Below are 6,531 nucleotides of genomic sequence, written 5' to 3' on the forward strand. Positions count from 1 at the left end.
GCTTCAGTGTCGGTGCTAGTGAACGGTCGCGTCCGCTCTGGCCGGGCATGAATGCGGGCGCTAACACTCTAGAGCGGCGCAGATCGGTGCGGGAGGGAAAGGTGAAGGAAATATGCCCTAGAGGCAATAATAAAGTTGTTATTTTATATTTCCTTGTTCATGATAAATGTTTATTATTCATGCTAGAATTTTATTGATCGAAAACTTAAATACATGTGTAAATACATAAAAAAATACCGTGTCCCTAGTGCGCCTCTACTAGACTAGCTCGTTGATCAAAGATGGTTAAGGTTTCCTAACCATAGGCATGTGTTGTCATCTGATAACGGGATCATATCATTAGGAGAATGATGTGATGGACAAGACCCATCCGTTAGCTTAGCATATCGATCGTTTAGTTTATTGCTATTGCTTTCTTGTTGACACATATATTCCTTCAACTATGAGATTATGCAACTCCCGTATACCGGAGGAATACCTTGTGTGCTATCAAACATCACAACATAACTGGGTGATCATAAGGATGCTCTGCAGGTATCTCCGAAGGTGTTTGTTGAGTTGTCATAGATCGAGATTAGGATTTGTCACTCCGAGTATCGGGGGGGTATCTCTAGGCCCTCTCGGTAATACACATCATAAGAAACCTCCCAAGCAAAGTGACTAAGGAGTTAGTTGCAAGATGATGTATTACGGAACGAGTAAAGAGACTTGCTGATAACGAGATTGAACTAGGCATGAAGATATCGACGATCGAATCTCGAGCAAGTAATATACCGATGGACAAAGGGAATTACGTATGTTGTCATAAGGTTCAACCGATAAAGATCTTCGTAGAATATGTAGGAGAAAATATGGGTATCCAGGTTCGCTATTGGTTATTTACTGGAGAGGTGTCTCGGTCATGTCTACATAGTTCTCGAACTCGTAGGGTCCGCACGCTTAACATTCGCTAACGATATAGTGTTATATGAGTTATATGATTTGGTGACCGAATGTTGTTTGGAGTCCCGGATGAGATCACGAACATGGTGAGGAGTCTCGAAATGGTCGAGAGGTAAAGATTGATATACAGGACGATGGTATTTGAATGCCGGAAGTGTTTCAGAGGTGTACCGGGTCGTCATCAGAATACCGGAGGGGGTACCGGACACCCTCGGGAGGGTAATGGGCCTATTGGGCCGTTAGAGGGGAGCACACCAGCCCACAAGGGGCTGGCGCACTCCCCATGGTAGCCTCCCAAGTGGGGGAAAAGGAAAGGGGGGATTCAGCCTTCCCCTTCCTGTTGGAAATATGCCCTAGAGGCAATAATAAAATGGTTATTATTATATTTCCTTGTTCATGATAATTGTCTATTGTTCATGCTATAATTGTATTGACCGGAAACCATAATACATGTGTGAATACATAGACTAGAATATGTCCCTAGTGAGCCTCTAGTTGGCTAGCTCGTTGATCAATAGATGGTTGCGGTTTCCTGACCATGGACATTAGATGTCATTGATAACGGGATCACATCATTAGGAGAATGATGTGATGGACAAGACCCAATCCTAAGCGTAGCACAAGATCATGTACTTCGTTTGCTAAAAGCTTTTCTAATGTCAAGTATCATTTCCTTAGACCATGAGATTGTGCAACTCCCGGATACCGTAGGAATGCTTTGGGTGTACCAAACGTCACAACGTAACTGGGTGGCTATAAAGGTACACTACAGGTATCTCCGAAACTGTCTGTTGGGTTGGCACGAATCAAGACTGGGATTTGTCACTCCGTATGATGGAGAGGTATCTCTGGGCCCACTCGGTAATGCATCATCATAATGAGCTCAATGTGACTAAGCAGTTAGTCACGGGATCATGCATTACAGAACGAGTAAAATGACTTGCCGGTAACGAGATTGAACGAGGTATTGGGATACCGATGATCGAATCAAGTAACATATCGATTGACAAAGGGAATTGTATATGGGATTGATTGAATCCCCGATATCATGGTTCATCCGATGAGATCATCATGGAACATGTGGGAGCCAACATGGGTATCCAGATCCTGCTGTTGGTTATTGGTCGGAGCTGTCTCGGTCATGTCCGCATGATTCCCGAACCCAGGGTCTACACACTTAAGGTTCGGTGACACTAGAGTTGTTATCGGAATTAGTATGCAGATACCGAATGTTTGTCATGTTTACATCTTATTTGCTTAGAACGATGGTGGCATAAATAAGATGATCCCTCATAAAATTTCAAGAAAGTGTCCCCCCTAACTGTGCACCATTGCGAAAGTTCGTTGTTTCGAAGCACCACGTGATGATCGGGTGTGATAGATTCTAACGTTCGCATACAACAGGTGTAAGTCAGATTTACACATGCAAAACACTTAGGTTGACTTGACGAGCCTAGCATATACAGACATGGCCTCGGAACACAAGAGACCGAAAGGTCGAACATGAGTCGTATAGTAGATACAATCAACATGAAGATGTTCACCGATGATGACTAGTCCGTCTCACGTGATGATCAGACACGACCTAGTTGACTCGGATCATGTATCACTTAGATGACTAGAGGGATGTCTATCTGAGTGGGAGTTCATTAAATAATTTGATTAGATGAACTTAATTATCATGAACATAGTCTAAAATCTTTGCAATATGTCTTGTAGATCAAATGGCCCACGCTAATGTTGCCCTCAACTTCAACGCGTTCCTAGAGAAAACCAAGCTGAAAGACGATGGTAGCAACTATACGGACTGGGTCCGGAACTTGAGGATCATCCTCATAGCTGCCAAGAAAGCATATGTCCTAGAAGCACCGCTAGGTGAAGCACCCATTTTCCCAGCAACTCAAGACGTGATGAACGTCTGGCAGTCGCGTAGTGATGATTACTCCCTAGTTCAGTGCGGCATGCTTTACAGCTTAGAACCGGGGCTCCAAAAGCATTTTGAGCAGCACAGAGCATATGAGATGTTCCAAGAGCTGAAAATGGTTTTCGAAGCTCATGCCCGGGTCGAGAGATATGAAGTCTCCAACAAGTTCTATAGTTGTAAGATGGAGGAAAACAGTTTTGTCAGTGAGCATATACTCACTATGTCCGGGTTACACAACCGTTTGTCTCAGTTGGGAGTTAATCTCCCAGATGACTCGGTCATTGACAGGATCCTCCAGTCGCTCCCACCTAGCTACAAGAGCTTTGTGATGAACTAAAATATGCAGGGGTTGGAGAAGTCCATTCCTGAGTTATATTCAATGCTGAAATCAGCGGAGGTGGAAATTAAAAAGGAACATCAAGTGTTGGTGGTGAATAAGACCACTAGTTTCAAGAAAGGCAAGGGTAAAAAGAACTTCAAGAAGGATGGCAAGGGAGTTGCTGTTGGGGAACGTAGCAATAATTCAAAATTTTCCTACGTGTCACCAAGATCAATCTAGGAGATGCAAGCAATGAGAGAGAGAAGGGAGAGCATCTCCATACCCTTGAAGATCGCTAAGCGGAAGCATTACAAGAACGCGGTTGATGGAGTCATACTTGCGGCGATTCAAATCGTGCAAGATCCGATCTAGCGCCGAACGGATGGCACCTCCGCCTTCAACACACGTACAGCCCGGGGACGTCTCCTCCTTCTTGGTCCAGCAAGGGGAGAGGAGAAGTTGAGGGAGAGCTCCGGCAGCAAGACGGCGTGGTGGTGGAGCTTGTGGTTCTCCTGCAGGGCTTCGCCAAGCACTTTGGAGGAGGAGGAAGAGTTGGAGGAGGAGGAAGAGTTGGAGGAGGGAGGGGCTGCGCCAGGGAAGGGGTGCCGCTGCCCTCTCTCTCCCTCACTATATATAGGGGAAGGGGGAGAAGGAGACGCCCCAGGGTTTCCCTAGGGGAGGGGCGGCGGCCATAGGGGAAACCCTAGATGGGTTTTGGGCGCCCCCACCCCTACGAAACTTGCCCCCCAAGCCGGGAGGGGTGGCTGCCCTAGGGGAGGCGCCCCCACCTCTCCAGGTTACGTGAGATAGGGTGGGAGGGGCGCTCAGCCCCTTAGTGGGCTGATGTACCCCCTCCCCTTGGCCCATAAGGCCCCCCAACGCTTGTCGGGGCCTCCAAAACCCCTTTCGGACACGCAGGTCGTCACCTGGTACTCCCAGAACAATTCCGGACTCCAATACCCTTCGTCCAATATATCGATCTTCACCTCCGGACCATTCCGGAGTTCCTCTTCACGTCCGGGATCTCATACGGGACTCCGAACAACCTTTGGTAACCACATACTATTCCCATTACAACTCTAGCATCACCGAACCTTAAGTGTGTAGACCCTACGGGTTCGGGAACCATGCAGATTTGACCGAGATACCTCTCCGGCCAATAACCAATAGTGGGATCTGGATACAAATATTGGCTCCCACATGTTCCACGATGATCTCATCGGATGAACCACTATGTCGGGGATTCAATCAATCCCGTATACAATTCCCTTTGTCCACTGGTATGTTACTTGCCCGAGATTCGATCGTCGGTATCCTAATACCTCGTTCAATCTCGTTACCGGCAAGTCTCTTTACTCATTCCATAAGGCATGATCCCGTGACTAACTCCTTAGTCACATTGAGCTCATTATGATGATGCATTACCGAGTGGGCCCAGAGATACCTCTCCGTCATACGGTGTGACAAATCCCAGTCTCAATTCGTGCCAACCCAACAGATACTTTCGGAGATACCTGTAGTGCACCTTTATAGCCACCCAGTTACGTTGTAACGTTTGGTACACCCAAAACATTCCTACGATATCCGGGAGTTGCACAATCTCATGGTCTAAGGAAATGATACTTGACATTAGAAAAGCTCATAGCAAACGAACTACACGATCTTGTGCTATGCTTAGGATTGGGTCTTGTCCATCACATCATTCTCCTAATGATGTGATCCCGTTATCAATGACATCCAATGTCCATGGTCAGGAAACCATAACCATCTATTGATCAACGAGCTAGTCAACTAGAGGCTCACTAGGGACATGTTGTGGTCTATGTATTCACACATGTATTACGGTTTCCAGTTAATACAATTATAGCATGAACAATAGACAATTATCATGAACAAGTAAATATAATAATAACCATTTTATTATTGCCTCTAGGGCATATTTCCAACAGTCTCCCACTTGCACTAGAGTCAATAATCTAGTTCACATCACTATGTGGTTATATTGAATCCAACACCCATGGTGTTTGATCATATCTCGCTTGTGAGAGAGGTTATTAGTCAACGGGTCTGAACCTTTCAGATCCGTGTGTGCTTTACAAATCTCTATGTCATCTTTTAGATGCAGCTACCATGCGCTATTTGGAACTATTCCAAATAATTGCTCTACTATACGAATCCGGATTACTACTCAGAGTCATCCAGATTAGTGTCAAAGTTTGCATCGACGTAACCCTTTACGACAAACTCTTTTACCACCTCCATAATCGAGAAAAATTCCTTAGTCCACTAGTTACTAAGGATAACTTTGACCACTGTCCTGTGATCCATTCCGGGATCACTCTTGTACCCCTTGACTGACTCGTGGCAAGGCACACTTCAGGTGCGGTACACAACACAGCATACTATAGAGCCTACGTCTAAAGCATAGGGGACAATCTTCGTCCTTTCTCTCTCTTCTGCCATGGTCAGGTCTTGAGTCTTACTCAATACTCACACCTTATAACACAACCAAGAACTCTTTCTTTGCCAATCTATTTTGAACTCCTTCAAAATCTCGTTACGGTATGTATTCATTTGAAAGTACTATCAAACGATTTTGATCTATCCTTATAGATGTTGATGCTCAATGTTCAAGTAGCTTAATCTAGGTTTTCCATTGAAAAACACTTTTCAAACAACCCTATATGCTTTCCAGAAATTCTACATCATTTCTGATCAACAATATGTCAACAACATATACTCATCAGAAATTCTATAGTGCTCCCACTCACTTCTTTGGAAATACAAGTTTCTCATAAACTTTGTATAATTCCAAAATCTTTGATCATCTCATCAAAGCGTATATTCCAACTCCGAGATGCTTACTCCAGTCCTTAGAAGGATTGCTGGAGCTTTGCATACTTGTTAGCATCTTTTAGGATTGACAAAACCTTCTGGTTGTATCACATACAACCTTTCCTCAAGAAAATCGTCGAGGAAACAATATTTTGACATCCTATCTGCAAGATTTTATAAATAATGCAGTAACTGCTAATATAATTCCAATAGACTCTTAGCATCGCTACGAGTGAGAAAGTCTCATCGTAGTCAACTCCTTGAACTTGTCGGAAAACATCTTAGCGACAAGTCAAGCTTTCTTAATGGTGACACTTTCCATCATTGTCCGTCTTCCTTTTAAAATCCATCTGTACCCAACAGCCTTACGACCATCAAGTAGTTCTTCCAAAGTCTATAATTTGTTTTCATACATGGATCATCTCTCGGATTTTATGGCCTCGAGCCATTCATTGGAATCTGGGCCCACCACCGCTTCTCCATAGCTCATAGGTTCATTGTTGTCTAGCAA

This window comes from Triticum dicoccoides, chromosome 6B (genome assembly GCF_002162155.2).
Source record: "Triticum dicoccoides isolate Atlit2015 ecotype Zavitan chromosome 6B, WEW_v2.0, whole genome shotgun sequence".
Classification (NCBI taxonomy): domain Eukaryota; kingdom Viridiplantae; phylum Streptophyta; class Magnoliopsida; order Poales; family Poaceae; genus Triticum; species Triticum dicoccoides.